Below are 16,340 nucleotides of genomic sequence, written 5' to 3' on the forward strand. Positions count from 1 at the left end.
TTTTTTTTTAAAAAAAATAACGGAATTTTTGTAAAATCTTACCGTAAAATTCCTTTCTCTGAGTCCTCCGACAGTCGCCGCCCCCTCACAAGTCTTCACCAATGGGTATTGACCTTTGCTCCGCAGGAGTAGCTAGGCACAAGATTTGTTAGTAACAAAAGCTTTTAGCATAGACACACCCCTAGGGGCTGTCCCACTAGTCAATACCTCCCTGCACTAGCATTCCCAACTCAGTTTGGTAGCATAGCAGTAAGAGTACACAAAAACCCCAAAAGAGGGGCGGGGGGCGGCGACTGTCGGAGGACTCAGAGAAAGGAATTTTACGGTAAGATTTTACAAAAATTCAGTTTTCTCTTAGGTCCTCCCGACAGTCGCCGCCCCCCCTCACAAGTCTTCACCAATGGGATGTCCCAAAGCAGTGTAGACATGAGGGGTGGGAGACGTAGCCCCAGAAACAGCAACGCAATACCCACATCAGAGAAAGGAACCTTACGCACAGTAAGAGAACCAGCTGGGCAACAGGAAAGTGCTCAACATGAGCAACAACCCAGGAAAACAAGCAACCCAGGGGTGAAACACCCCCACAGCCAAAGACCCATAAACAAGGGTCCCTATAGCACTGCCGCACAGAGAACTTGCGGCCAAAAGGAGGCATCGGCTGATGCCCAAACACCCATCTTATAAACGGTGGAGAAGGTGTGCACGGACGACCAAGTCGCAGCCTTGCACACCTGGGCCACCAAGGCCCGAAGCCGGAAGGCCCAAGACGTACTCAGAGATCTGGTAGAGTGCGCCATAACAGGGAAGGGTGGAACCCGTTCCTGCAAGCATAGGCCAGAACAATGGACTGTCAGATCCATTTGGCAATGGTCGCCGCAGACGCCGCCATGCCCTTCCGAGGACCCTCAGGAAGGACAAGGAGGGAATCCGACTCGCGAAAAGAAATAGCGGACGACAGGGGGAACCCTGAGCGTCCGGACAACATCCAAGGAATGCAAAGCAACCCCCTAGGATGCACGGGCTTCGCACAGAGCGAAGGCACGACAATGTCCTCACCAAGGCGAAAGCCAGAGCCACCTTAGGGAGGAAGGATGGGTGAGGTCGCAAGACCACGTTACCCTTGTGAACCACCGAGTAGGGAGAACGGCAGGACAACGCCGCCAACTCTGACACCCTGCGAGCCGAAGCGATCGCCACTAAAAACGGCAATCTTTTCAGACAGCAGAGACAAACGATATCCACCTGAAGTTGTCAAAGGGGACACGCTGCAACATGGACAGAACCAAGTCCAAGTCCCAAGGAGGTAAGGGCCCCCTCCGAGGAGGGGCCAAAAAACGCACACCTCGAACAAAGGTGCGAATGAGGAATGAGACGCCATAGGGCGCTGAAAAAGAACAGCCAGTGCAGAAACCTGGCCTGTTATCGTGGCCAGCGCCAAAAGCTGGTCCACACCAGTCTGAAGGAAAGCCAACACTCTCGAAACCGAGTATGAGCGAGGGGAGAACCCCCTGGACACACACCAGGCAAAGTACGCTTTCCAAGCACGGTAATAAACGTTACCAGACGAGGCTCTTTAGCTGTGAGTAGAGTAGGAATGACCTCAGGGGAGAGACCCCCGTCCACAAGACCTGGCTTCCAACAGCCAGGACGTTACAGCCAGCGACCGTAAAGCAGGAAGGAAGAACGGTCTACGAGACAGAAGGGCTTCCCGCAGTGGCAGGCGCCACGGAGGCACGACAGCCAGATGAACGATGTCCGTGTGCCAGGACCGGCGAGGCCAGTCCGGTGCCACCAGAAACACCGCATGCGGATTTCAGGCCAACCTGTGAAGGAGCCTGGATCGCAACTGAAGTGGAGGAAAGGCATACATCAGACGATACCGATGCCAAAGTGCCACTAACGCGTCCGAGGCGGCCGCCCGAGGATCGCGCGTGCTTGCCACGAACCTTTCCCCCAGGTTGTTCAGCCGAGACGCAAAACAGATCCACATCCAGGGATCCCCACCTCGCGCACAGCATCTGAAAGATTTCCAGGTGTAGGGACTAATCCCCCTGGTCCAGGGTCTGGCGGCTCAGATAATCGACCTGCCAGTTCCCCACCCCCGGAAGGTGAACTGTCGTGAACGCCGGGACGTGAGTCTCGGTCCAGGACAGAATGTCGGTCACTTTTCGGGCCGCTCGGGCACACCTGGTGCCCCCCTGGTGGTCGACGTAAGCCACCGCGGTGACATTGTCCGTCCGTACCCGAACCATACGGCCCTGAAGTCGTTCCGACCACTGGAGAAGGCAAAAGCTGTATCGCTCTCAATTCCAGAATGCTGATCGGAAAGGGAGGATCCCTCCTCCGACCAAGTTCCCTGGGCAAACAGGTTGCCCAGAACACCACCCCAGCCCGACAGACTGGCAGCCGTGGTGATCACCGTCCATAGCAACGGACGAAAAGACTTGCCCCCCACACCGCCGGGGACTGGAGCCACCACAGAAGATCTCTTCTGGTTCGGCGCTCAATGAAACCCTCAGATCCCAAGACTGAGGATGCATTTTCCACTTGGATGGATGCCAGAATCTCCACTTGGAGAGACCGCGTGTGAAACCTGATCAAAAGGGAATCGCCTCGAAGGCCGAGACCACTAACCCCAGGCACCGCATACAGGTCCTGAGTGAGAAGGAACGGGTGTCCCGGAGGGACCTGACCTCTTCCTGAAGAGTCCGGCAGGAACACTCTAGCATGAGCAGAGTCCAGAACCATTCCCCGATAGGGAAAGCGAAACGAAGGAGACAGCGTCGACTTCGGAACGTTGATGGTCCAACCGAACTCCTGAAGCGCCCGTACCGTAGTGGACAGGGCGTTCAGCAGGCTCTGACTGACACTCGATCTTAACAGGAGATCATCCAGAACACCCAAGACCGCAACGCCCTGGGCTCTCAACAGGCCCAGAACAGGTGCCAGCACCTTGGTAAGAACCCGTGGAGCCGAAGCGTGACCGAAAGGTAACGCCACGAACTGGCAACGGTCCTCCGTAATGGCGAACCGAAGGCACCTCTGGCGACCTTCGAAAATGGGGATGCGTAGGCACGCATCCTGCAGGTCGACAAAGGCCAGGAATCCTCCTGGGCCCAGGGTAACCCCACCGAGCGCAGGGATTCCATGCAAAACTCCCGAACCTGCACAAAGCGGTTCAGAGCTTACAAGTCCAGGACCGGACGCACTTTGCCCTCCTTACTGGGCACAGTGAGCAAATCGGAGTAAAAACCCCCGAAATCCGTCCCGGTGAGGCACCGGGACCACCACCCCCTGGCCCAGGAGATCCTTCATGCGCCCAGGAGACAGCCGAATAATTGAGGAAAAAAATCTGTCCGATCTTGTATCTCGTTCGAACGATTTCCTGAACCCACCTGTCCCGAAGCGGGACAGCCAAGGCTGGAGGAAAAAACGCACAAACGTTCCCCCACCCCAGAAGCGGGTGAGGGCGTCCCTTCAGGCAGAAGCGGAATGGGGCGCAGAGCCGGTATAGCCGGACTTTCGCTACCCGCCCAGGGCTCCTTCTGGCCACCTTGGCCTTTCGAAGGGTCTACCCTTGGACTGCGACTTAAAGGCACGAAAGGACCCCTGAGAGGGTCCAAATGCGGGGCCCCACTCGCCGCGAAAGGACGTGTTCTTCGGATTCCGGGGCAACAGAGTGCTCTTGCCCCCAGTGACTCCATTCACCAGAGTATCCAAAGCCTCGCCAAAAAAGGCGAGACCCAGCATAGGGAAAATCATCCACCGTTTTCCGTGACAATTGGTCAGTCGACCAACTCTTCAGCCAGATCAGTCGACGGTAGGCACCGCGACACTAGACAGGCGTGCAGCGAAAGGGGCCTCATGCAAGGCCGCATCGCAAAAGCACATGACCCCCTGATGGAGCAGGACTACCATAGCCAGCGTAGCTGGCGGTGCAGCAGCAGACACAAGGGTGCGCCAGAGCCCCTCAGTCCAGGCGGCCCTCCGTAGGATTCCGGAAAACCGGTGGAATCCTCAGTGGAAACCAGGGTAACCTCGGTCAACACAGCCCCAGCGTGAACCACCTGGGGGTGCCACGCACAAGCGCACCTCCATGGAGGGCGCAACAGGGTAAAGCAGTGTAAAATGACCAGGCACCGTAAAGGGCATTTTTTTTTTTTTTTTAAATTGCGCCATTGTTCAATCACAGCGTGATGAAATGCAGCAGGGCAGGGGAAAAACCTGCGCCGACTAGCGGGTTCTATGTACCCTAAAGGATGATCTTTTATGGGAGGGAGCAGCACATCCATGAGCGCAAGCTCTTCAGGCGAGCCTGGGGGAGACGTATCAACCCCTTCAACCTCTGCCTCCCCTGCAGACCCCAAAAGGTCCAGAGATGAGCGAGACCCTGAAAAGGGCAAGCCAGTCACAGCAGCCACATCACCATCTAAAACAGAGGAGATAGATAACCTGGCCCGCAACTATGCAGAACGTTCAGCCATCCGCACCCCCATCCATGACACCAAAAATGTCACTACAGCGGCCAATCAAGGCACAGCGGGGGTTCAGAGGACCCAGGGTCCCCCACCAGGGCTGGGGGGAACCAGCTATCCTGAACATCCATGTCAAAAAACAAGTTTGGAATAAAAAGGTACTGGCCCTTTAAGCGCTGCGGCGAGCGCAGCCCACCGCAAAGCTCACAATATGCGCCGATCCCCACAGGGGCAGAAAAACAGCTGAATTAGGAAGGATAGCCCAGAAAGGTATGGAGAGATCACCTGCAGAGCTGGCAGAGCATTGCCACTGATCGCTGTACCAGAGAATGAGAAAGCGAGGTCAGGAAGGCTGAATTATAACACTGCTTCAGGCTCAGGGAAAATGGCTGCCCATAGGAACCAATGGAGGCTTCTAGAAAATGGCCGCCATGTGCTCGGATTGAGCGACCCGCCACACACCAAAAATGGTGATCGGCGCCAAAAGCACCGCACTGCAACCCTGTACAAGGTCCAGGGTGAAGCCAACATGTCACTCACAGTGAAAATGGCTCAGCCGTAGCGGTCGCCGCACACACATGTCTGCACTCAGAACACACAAGGTGACATATGAGAGAGAGGGGTCCCCACCTCACCACAGTGAATAAATATTAACCCCGCAGGGATCACATCAGGGAGCCCACTACACAGACATGAGGGGACACACAGTACAGCAGACTGACACCCCAGACAGAGGCCCCCACATAGAAAAGGTGCTTACCGTACCGGATGGCGTGGGTCATCCTCCACAAACGGAAAACCGCTGTCCTCATATGACAGGGAGTGCCGTACCCGGGACGCAGGGCACCGCAGCACAAAACCGCAGAAAGCGTCCAGTGAGGTAGCCACCTCACAGGCTGCATCCCTGCTGCGAGCAGGGATGGGTCGTTCACAATGCCAGGGCGAACCATAGCTGAACGCTCAATGGCAGGCTGGGGATCCATCTGACCCTCAGCCCTGGAGACCCAGGGCGGCCAGTCCGAGACCCAGCTCCGCATGAAGTATCTTCATCCGAAGATCCCTATCTAAAAGCTGGTAAAATAACAGCTAGTAAAGTAAAGAAAAAACACTTTGAAATAAAATCAAAAGAAGGGTAGAAGGCTGAGACTGAAGCCCCAGCACCAGGAAAGCCTGCTACTCCTAAGCTAGGCAAGATCAAACTGAGTTGGGAATGCTAGTGCAGGGAGGTATTGACTAGTGGGACAGCCCCTAGGGGTGTGTTTATGCTAAAAGCTTTTGTTACTAACAAATCTTGTGCCTAGCTACTCCTGCGGAGCAAAGGTCAATACCCATTGGTGAAGACTTGTGAGGGGGCGGCGACTGTTGGGAGGACGTAAGAGAAAAGGAGGTTTCTTTAAAATGCAAAACCTGTAGGCCACGAGCAGCCTCTCCCATGTGTGCCAGTAAAACTCCTAATGTAAACTGAGTATGACTTTCCCCATCATGCCTAAATGCCAGGCACACAATATGTTGGGTGTGTTTATCCCCAGCATGACAGGAACAAGCGCTCTGCAGGGTTCAAAATCCACACATATGCAATGTGCTCTATCTCCCCTCTGCCACCCAATGCTACTGCTGAGATAGAGAGAGCGCACTGTGCATGTGTGGGATTTAAAATTTGCAGAGTGCTTGTTCCTGCAGCGTGCCAAATGTATGGCCTGCCCTGGCATCTAGGTAGGATGGGGAGGGTCGCTCACAGTAGGAGGTTTTTTGACAGGCTTGTGCGAGGCCATGTAGACTCTAAAGGTATGACATTTAAAAGAAGTTTCTTTTTTAAAGCCGCAGAGTGAATGCATAGAAATTTTACAGGACAAAAAACTTCTCTAATCCGATTTTTTTATGATACAATTTTAGAACAACAGTTTACCAAATTTTCCAGTTAAAAAAAAAAACACAACAAAATGAATTTTAGCGCACACAAATGTAATATACAATAGATTGAAAAAGTCTATGAACCCCTGTTAAAATGTCAGGTTTTTGTGATGTATAAAAATGAGACAAAGATAAATCACTGCAGAACTTTTTCCACCTTTAATGTGACCTATATACTGTACAACTCAATTGAAAACAAACTGAAATCTTTTACGGTCTGTTCACACTACCGCGACTTGTCAGGCGACTTGTCAGCCTGACAAGTTGCGGTCCGTCTCGGTCCAAGCACTGCTACAGGACCCGTTCTAATAGGAGCGACTTAAAGGGTCCTGTACTACTTCGGGCGACCTCGGAGCGACTTGCATTGACTTCAATTATGTGAAGTCCGTGCAAGTTGCGCCGAAGTCGCAGTGCAAGGGACCTCACAGGTCGCCCCCGAAGTTGTGCAGGAGTCGTGCCGCTTCAGTGTGAATGCGGTCTTAGGGGGAATTAAAAAATAAACAAAAAAAAACCTAAAATGATGTGGTTGCATAAGTGTGCATACTCTCTTATAACTGGGGATGTAGCGGTGTTCATAATTTAGCAATCACATTCAAACTCATGTTAAATAGGAGTCAGTACACACCTGCCATCATTTAAAGTGCCTCTGATTAACCCCAAATAAGGTTTAGCTGTTCTAGTAGGTCTTTCCTGATATTTTCTTAGTTGCATCTTACAGCAACAGCCATGGTCCGCAGAGAGCTTCCAAAGCATCAGAGTGATCTCATTTTTAAAAGGTATCAGTCAGGAGCAGGGTTCAAGGTATTAGATATACCATGGAACACAATGAAGACAGTCATCATCACACTTACGCAACCATAATATTTTATTTTTTTATTTTTACTTCCCTCCACCTAAAGATTTCAGTTTGTTGCTCATCTGAGTTGAACAGATTGTAGGTCACATGAAAAGGTGGAAAAAGTTCTGAAATGATTTATCTTTGTCTCATTTTTTTACATCACAGAAACCTGAAATTTTAACAGGGGTGTGTAGACTTTTTATATCTACTGTATTACCCAACTTTGTGGTAAAAATAAAAGATAAGAGTAGGCCGAGTAAATAGATACCAAACATGTCAAGCCTAAAAATATGTACAGTATGTGCCCATGAAACAGTGACAAAGTTCAAGACTAGTGTTGAGCGAACACGGACTGTATTATTCGTGTTCGTACCGAATAATTGGATTTTTTGTACCCGAACACGGACACGGACACTTTACTGTATGTTCGGGTAAAAATCCGTGTTCGGTCGTTTTATTTCCGGGTTTTGCATGCTTTGGCGCTCTTTTCATGGCGGGCTTTCAACAGCCAATCAACAATCGTTTAACTGGTGTGCCTTAAGCCATCCCAGCCATGCCTGCAAATGTCTCAGTAGCTGTGATTGGCCGTCTGAAGCATGTGACCAAGTCTTTATAAGTTCGAGGCAGCCGCAGCGGCGTCATTATGCTGCTTAGATTCAGGGACAGAGCACACATCAACGTGCTGGCTGCTGATTAGGGAAAGATAGGCAGGAAAAAACCATTTGTGTCCGGATAGAATTGAGGGACAGGTCGGAGTGTTTAGGCAGGGCGAGTTGTAGGCATTTTAGGGATAGAGTCTGCTGAATTATAGGGTCAGTGTCTTCTACAAACTACAATCGATATTGCTGTGTGGGGGGTGGGGTGAATCTGCACTCAATCCTGATCTACGATCTCTTCTCAATCCTGTTAGGGACAGAGTCTGCTGAATTTTAGGGAAACTGTGTTCTACAAACTACAATCGATATTGCTGTGTGGTGTGGGATTGGAGATAGGCAGGTGTCAGTGATCCACATCCATTTTTCTGTGTGTGAGCTGCAGTGAACACAATCTTTTTGGGCTGCAGTGAACACAATCTTTTTGGGCTGCAGTGAACACAATCTTTTTGGGCTGCAGTGAACACAATCTTTTTGGGCTGCAGTGAACACAATCTTTTTGGGCTGCAGTGAACAAAATCTTTTTGGGGTGCAGTGAACACAATCCTTTTTGGTGTGCAGTGAACACAATCTTTGTGGGGTGCAGTGAACAAAATCCTTTGTGGGGTGCAGTGAACACAATCTTTTTGGGGTGCAGTGAACAAAATCCTTTTTGGGGTGCAGTGAACAACATCCTTTTTGGGGTGCAGTGAACACAATCTTTTTGGGGTGCAGTGAACAAAATCCTTTGTGGGGTGCAGTGAACACAATCTTTTTGGGGTGCAGTGAACACAATCTTTTTGGGGTGGAGTGAACAACATCCTTTTTGGGGTGCAGTGAACAAAATCCTTTTTGGGGTGCAGTGAACAAAATCATTTTTGGGGTGCAGTGAACACAATCTTTTTGGGGTGCAGTGAACACAATCTTTGTGGGGTGCAGTGAACACAATCTTTTTGGGGTGGAGTGAACAACATCCTTTTTGGGGTGGAGTGAACAACATCCTTTTTGGGGTGCAGTGAACACAATCTTTTTGGGGTGCAGTGAACACAATCTTTGTGGGGTACAGTGAACAGAATCTTTGTGGGGTGCAGTGAACACAATCTTTGGGGGGTACAGTGAACACAATCTTTGTGAGGTGCAGTGAACACAATCTTTGTGGGGTGCAGTGAACACAATCATTGTGGGGTGCAGTGAACTCAATCTTTGTGGGGTACAGTGAACACAATCTCATACTTCTGAAGGTTTGAGGGTGCTGCCTGTTCCATACTCCCCCTACTCCTCATCTAGCCTTTTAGGGGTACAAACAATAGTAATTGGGGCCTAGTGTGGTTGTGTACGTGTGATATACATACACTTTTTTGGGATCATATTTTCTATTCCGCTATTTAATCAAAAACCTTTGGGGATCAGTTAAATTGGGGGATAGTCTGTGTTGGTACGTGTGAGAGAGATCCACCTTTCCAAGTTGTTGGGGTTCATCTCATACTTCTGAAGGTTTGAGGGTGCTGCCTGTTCCATACTCCCCCTACTCCTAGCCTTTTAGGGGTACAAACAATAGTAATTGGGGCCTAGTGTGGTTGTGTACGTGTGATATACATACACTTTTTTGGGATCATATTTTCTATTCCGCTATTTAATCAAAAACCTTTGGGGATCAGTTAAATTGGGGGATAGTCTGTGTTGGTACGTGTGAGAGAGATCCACCTTTCCAAGTTGTTGGGGTTCATCTCATACTTCTGAAGGTTTGAGGGTGCTGCCTGTTCCATACTCCCCCTACTCCTAGCCTTTTAGGGGTACAAACAATAGTAATTGGGGCCTAGTGTGGTTGTGTACGTGTGATATACATACACTTTTTTGGGATCATATTTTCTATTCCGCTATTTAATCAAAAACCTTTGGGGATCAGTTAAATTGGGGGATAGTCTGTGTTGGTACGTGTGAGAGAGATCCACCTTTCCAAGTTGTTGGGGTTCATCTCATACTTCTGAAGGTTTGAGGGTGCTGCCTGTTCCATACTCCCCCTACTCCTAGCCTTTTAGGGGTACAAACAATAGTAATTGGGGCCTAGTGTGGTTGTGTACGTGTGATATACATACACTTTTTTGGGATCATATTTTCTATTCCGCTATTTAATCAAAAACCTTTGGGGATCAGTTAAATTGGGGGATAGTCTGTGTTGGTACGTGTGAGAGAGATCCACCTTTCCAAGTTGTTGGGGTTCATCTCATACTTCTGAAGGTTTGAGGGTGCTGCCTGTTCCATACTCCCCCTACTCCTAGCCTTTTAGGGGTACAAACAATAGTAATTGGGGCCTAGTGTGGTTGTGTACGTGTGATATACATACACTTTTTTGGGATCATATTTTCTATTCCGCTATTTAATCAAAAACCTTTGGGGATCAGTTAAATTGGGGGATAGTCTGTGTTGGTACGTGTGAGAGAGATCCACCTTTCCAAGTTGTTGGGGTTCATCTCATACTTCTGAAGGTTTGAGGGTGCTGCCTGTTCCATACTCCCCCTACTCCTAGCCTTTTAGGGGTACAAACAATAGTAATTGGGGCATAGTGTGGTTGTGTACGTGTGATATACATACACTTTTTTTGGATCATATTTTCTATTCCGCTATTTAATCAAAAACCTTTGGGGATCAGTTAAATTGGGGGATAGTCTGTGTTGGTACGTGTGAGAGAGATCCACCTTTCCAAGTTGTTGGGGTTCATCTCATACTTCTGAAGGTTTGAGGGTGCTGCCTGTTCCATACTCCCCCTACTCCTAGCCTTTTAGGGGTACAAACAATAGTAATTGGGGCCTAGTGTGGTTGTGTACGTGTGATATACATACACTTTTTTGGGATCATATTTTCTATTCCGCTATTTAATCAAAAACCTTTGGGGATCAGTTAAATTGGGGGATAGTCTGTGTTGGTACGTGTGAGAGAGATCCACCTTTCCAAGTTGTTGGGGTTCATCTCATACTTCTGAAGGTTTGAGGGTGCTGCCTGTTCCATACCCCCCCTACTCCTCATCTAGCCTTTTAGGGGTACAAACAATAGTAATTGGGGCCTAGTGTGGTTGTGTACGTGTGATATACATACACTTTTTTTGGATCATATTTTCTATTCCGCTATTTAATCAAAAACCTTTGGGGATCAGTTAAATTGGGGGATAGTCTGTGTCGGTACGTGTGAGAGAGATCCACCTTTCCAAGTTGTTGGGGTTCATCTCATACTTCTGAAGGTTTGAGGGTGCTGCCTGTTCCATACTCCCCCTACTCCTCATCTAGCCTTTTAGGGGTACAAACAATAGTAATTGGGGCCTAGTGTGGTTGTGTACGTGCGAGATACATACACTTTTTTTGATCATATTTCCTATTCCGCTATTCAATAAAAACCTTTGAGGATCAATTGAATTGCGGGATAGTCTGTGTCGGTACGTGTGAGAGAGATCCACCTTTCCAAGTTGTTGGGGTTCATCTCATACTTCTGAAGGTTTGAGGGTGCTGCCTGTTCCATACTCCCCCTACTCCTCATCTAGCCTTTTAGGGGTACAAACAATAGTAATTGGGGCCTAGTGTGGTTGTGTACGTGTGATATACATACACTTTTTTTGGATCATATTTTCTATTCCGCTATTTAATCAAAAACCTTTGGGGATCAGTTAAATTGGGGGATAGTCTGTGTTGGTACGTGTGAGAGAGATCCACCTTTCCAAGTTGTTGGGGTTCATCTCATACTTCTGAAGGTTTGAGGGTGCTGCCTGTTCCATACTCCCCCTACTCCTCATCTAGCCTTTTAGGGGTACAAACAATAGTAATTGGGGCCCAGTGTGGTTGTGTACGTGTGATATACATACACTTTTTTGGGATCATATTTTCTATTCCGCTATTTAATCAAAAACCTTTGGGGATCAGTTAAATTGGGGGATAGTCTGTGTCGGTACGTGTGAGAGAGATCCACCTTTCCAAGTTGTTGGGGTTCATCTCATACTTCTGAAGGTTTGAGGGTGCTGCCTGTTCCATACCCCCCCTACTCCTCATCTAGCCTTTTAGGGGTACAAACAATAGTAATTGGGGCCTAGTGTGGTTGTGTACGTGCGAGATACATACACTTTTTTTGATCATATTTCCTATTCCGCTATTCAATAAAAACCTTTGAGGATCAATTGAATTGCGGGATAGTCTGTGTCGGTACGTGTGAGAGAGATCCACCTTTCCAAGTTGTTGGGGTTCATCTCATACTTCTGAAGGTTTGAGGGTGCTGCCTGTTCCATACTCCCCCTACTCCTCATCTAGCCTTTTAGGGGTACAAACAATAGTAATTGGGGCCCAGTGTGGTTGTGTACGTGTGATATACATACACTTTTTTGGGATCATATTTTCTATTCCGCTATTTAATCAAAAACCTTTGGGGATCAGTTAAATTGGGGGATAGTCTGTGTCGGTACGTGTGAGAGAGATCCACCTTTCCAAGTTGTTGGGGTTCATCTCATACTTCTGAAGGTTTGAGGGTGCTGCCTGTTCCATACCCCCCCTACTCCTCATCTAGCCTTTTAGGGGTACAAACAATAGTAATTGGGGCCTAGTGTGGTTGTGTACGTGCGAGATACATACACTTTTTTTGATCATATTTCCTATTCCGCTATTCAATAAAAACCTTTGAGGATCAATTGAATTGCGGGATAGTCTGTGTCGGTACGTGTGAGAGAGATCCACCTTTCCAAGTTGTTGGGGTTCATCTCATACTTCTGAAGGTTTGAGGGTGCTGCCTGTTCCATACTCCCCCTACTCCTCATCTAGCCTTTTAGGGGTACAAACAATAGTAATTGGGGCCCAGTGTGGTTGTGTACGTGTGATATACATACACTTTTTTTGGATCATATTTTCTATTCCGCTATTTAATTTAACTGGGCCTCCATGCGAGACCTGTGTGCCTTGTTGCGCTGTTTTGAGTACTCCACCAACATGGCCAGTGGCAATGACGTCGTTCTCAGCTTAACTATCCCACTTCTATGCCTCCTTGAAAAAACAATTCGGGCGATGATGGAAGAGGATGTGGCACAGGATGAGGAGGAGGAGGAGGATGAAGAGGTAACATTTCCAAGGCTTTCAGGGCAGTCATTCGCAAGGGGCTCCGAGGGTGGGTTCCTGCACACGCAAACGCCAGGGACGCAATTGTCCAGCAGGGGCACAGTTCTGGAGGATGAGGAGGATGAGGAGGAGGAGGAGCTGGAGGAGGAGATGGAACCATGTTCACAGCAGGGTGGCACCCAGGCCAGCTCATGGCCATCACTGGTGCGTGGCTGGGGGGATACAGAGGACACGGACGATACACCTCCCACAGAGGACAGCCTTTCGTTGCCTCTGGGCAGCCTGGCACACATGAGCGATTACATGCTGCAGTGTCTCCACAACGACCGCTGAGTTGCCCACATTCTAACTTGTGCTGATTACTGGGTGGCCACGCTGCTGGATCCCCGTTACAAGGACAACGTACCGTCCTTAATTCACTCACTGGAGCGCGATCGCAAGATGCGCGAGTACAAGCGCACGCTGGTAGACGCCATGCTGCTGGCATTCCCATCTGACAGCGGGGCCACAGTGGAAGCACAAGGCAGAGGAGGAGGAGGAGGAGGTCGCCAACGCAACCAGGGCACCGCCAGCACCTCAGAAGGCAGGGTTAGCATGGCCGAAATGTGGAAAAGCTTTGTCAGCACGCCACAACAAACAGCAGCACCAGCAGCTCAGATGGAACGTCTTAGCAGGAGGCAGCATTTTACCAACATGGTGGAGCAGTATGTGTGCACACGCCTACATGTAGTGAATGACGGGTCTGCCCCCTTCAACTTCTGGGTCTCCAAATTGGGCACATGGCTTGAGCTTGCCCTTTACGCCTTGGAGGTGCTGGCGTGCCCTGCAGCCAGTGTATTATCTGAACGGGTATTTAGCACGGCTGGGGGCGTTATAACAGACAAGCGCAGCCGCCTGTCCAGAGACAATGTGGACAAGCTCACGTTCATTAAAATGAACCAGGCATGGATCCCACGGGACTTTTCCGTACCTTATGCAGAATAGCAATGGATACCGACCTTACCCACCCATTGTTCCATTTTTGCTCTTTCTCACTCTTTTGGGGTGTACCCTCATTTAAAATTTTTGAAAAGAAGCAGTGTTGGCTACCTCGTCCTCCTCCTCAGGGCCAGATTAATGTAGGGGCTATTGGAGCTGCAGCTCCAGGCCCCTACCTTTTATATAGGCCCCGGGTTGGCCATATTCACTGTTACCGCTCTTCTGTCACTTGTAAACACAGAAGTCTGGCTTCTATGCTCGCTTCCCCAGGCAGCACCCTCAGAACCTCCCCACACAGCGTGAAGGCCGGACAAGGAGGGACAGTTGGCGATGCATGGATGTGTTTATGGGCTTCAGAGACAGCATCCCATGTTGAATTAGGCATGCATGGCTGCACCCTTCCTCCTCTGGGTGCATGGCAAGGCACGGCCCTTAAGGCCCTTCAAAATCCTCAGCACCAAGCCCATGATGCTGTTAATCCGGCCCTGGTCCTCCTCCACCGCCGCTTCCACCTACACCGCCCATAGGTGTGCGCAGCCTATTGCATTAAGGTGTGCACCCCAAAGTTGAAATACACATGCATGTGTTTGCCAGCAGGGAGAGTAATGTATCGGGGCCATGTACCTGTAGGCAAGGAGAAATAGAGCAGAGCAGGTCCCAGGGAGATCTTTCCCATCTCCTCACTGGCAATGCTATGTGCCCTAGGTGATTAGGGTGTGCCCAGGCACACCCAGCACACCCTGTGCGCACGCCTATGTCACCGCCACATCCACCACCACCTCAACCTCCCTCCTACTCCATATGGGCCTCGTCCTTCAGAGATGAAGAAGAACATTGTTTTATTTTTCTGTTTTTTTTTTGTTGTTTTAAGTTATTTCCCTATCCACATTTGTTTGCAGAGCACTTGCCATGCTCTTAATTACGTTTTGCTGCCATTTGCAGCACTCTAGCCCTTTCCTTTGGTGTTTTAGAGCCATTTTAGTGCCTTAAAGTTCGGGTCCCCATTGACTTCAATGGGGTTCGGTGTCCGGGAAAAGTTCGGTAAAAGTCCGGGACACGGACCCGGACTTTTTTTTAAAGTTCGGCCGAACCCGTCGAACACGGACATCTAGGTGTTCGCTCAACCCTATTCAAGACCCAAAATTATCCATAGGCAACGTCTGAAAAGCCCTTACATGTCATCACATTAGAGTTAATAATAATGGCCCTAGAATGATTGCTCTCTCTCCGGCGTCCGTGGCTATATCTAAAGCGTAGTGTAATTTTTCTGGGTAGCTGCACCTGACACATGCATTTACTTATGTACATGCGTGTGTATGAGGGTGGGGCGGGAAAGTGGCTTTAAATTTTTTTTTAGTATGACACTTAAATTTGTTCAAACTTTTATCACATAGGGGACTAATTGCTGGGGTGAGTTAGTCTGCCTTAGGAAACCAACACTTAGCTGAGAATGTACAAACACACACTCAGCGGCTGCAGCTGCTATATATGGTTATAAAAGCCACCTTGGCCATTGCCTTGAGCCTTATGTCAGTGGCAGCAAAAAGGATTAATGAGGTGCCACCCCTGAAGACATGCATGAGTGAGTTTGGGGTTGAGGAACTGGACTGGCCTGCACAGAGTCCTGACCTTAACCCGATAGAACACCTTTGGGAGGAATTAGAGCAGAGACTGCGAGCCAGGCCTTCTTGTTCAACATCAGTGCCTTTCCTCACAAATGCACTTCTGGAAGAATGGTCAAACATTCCCATAGACCAGGGATCCTCAAACTATGGCCCTTGAGCTGTTGAACTACACATCCCATGAGGCATTGTAAAACTCAGACATTCACAGACATGGACTAGGCATGATGGGAATTGTAGTTTCTGAACAGCTGGAGGGCCATAGTTTGAAGACCCCTGCTATTGACACAACTCCTAAACCTTGTGGACAGCCTTCCCAGAAGAGTTGAAGCTGTTGTAGCTGCAAAGGGTGGGCCAAGTAAATATTGAACCCTACAGACTAAAGCCCCGTACACACGAGTAGAATTTCGGCCGGGAAATTTCGTCCGACCTGCCGATTTTCGGCTTGTTAGTATGTTGCTTCCGACAATCGACTCCGACTTTTCGGCCGAAAAAATCCTGGTGTGCAGGCTATATAATTTTTGTTGACCATCAAAAAACTTCCGATTTTCGTCTCATTAGTACAGATTTCGATGGGGAAAAATCTTATGAGCAAGACTAGGCATGCTCAGAGATGAAAGAACACAAAGAAAGCAATCCAACACATGGCATCCCTTCTGAAGTAGAATTCTGTCGTGCGGGAAAATTCGTGTGCAGTCTAGAGCACATTCCAACCAACAGACACCACTCTGGACAAAAGACAGGCGACCGGTCGGCGGAAATTTGTTGCGTGTGTACTAGGCTTTAGACTGGGATGCCAT

At 49.2% G+C, this 16,340-nt stretch overlaps 1 protein-coding gene across 2 annotated transcripts in view; it reads right to left on the minus strand.

Annotated features, from left to right (window-relative positions):
- The window catches only part of UQCC1 (ubiquinol-cytochrome c reductase complex assembly factor 1), a 415,387-nt gene that overhangs the window by 201,754 nt on the left and 197,293 nt on the right, over positions 1-16,340 (minus strand). The window lies entirely within an intron of this gene.

The sequence above is a fragment of the Pelophylax lessonae genome (assembly GCF_965119305.1).
Source record: "Pelophylax lessonae genome assembly, chromosome: 11".
NCBI lineage: Eukaryota > Metazoa > Chordata > Amphibia > Anura > Ranidae > Pelophylax > Pelophylax lessonae.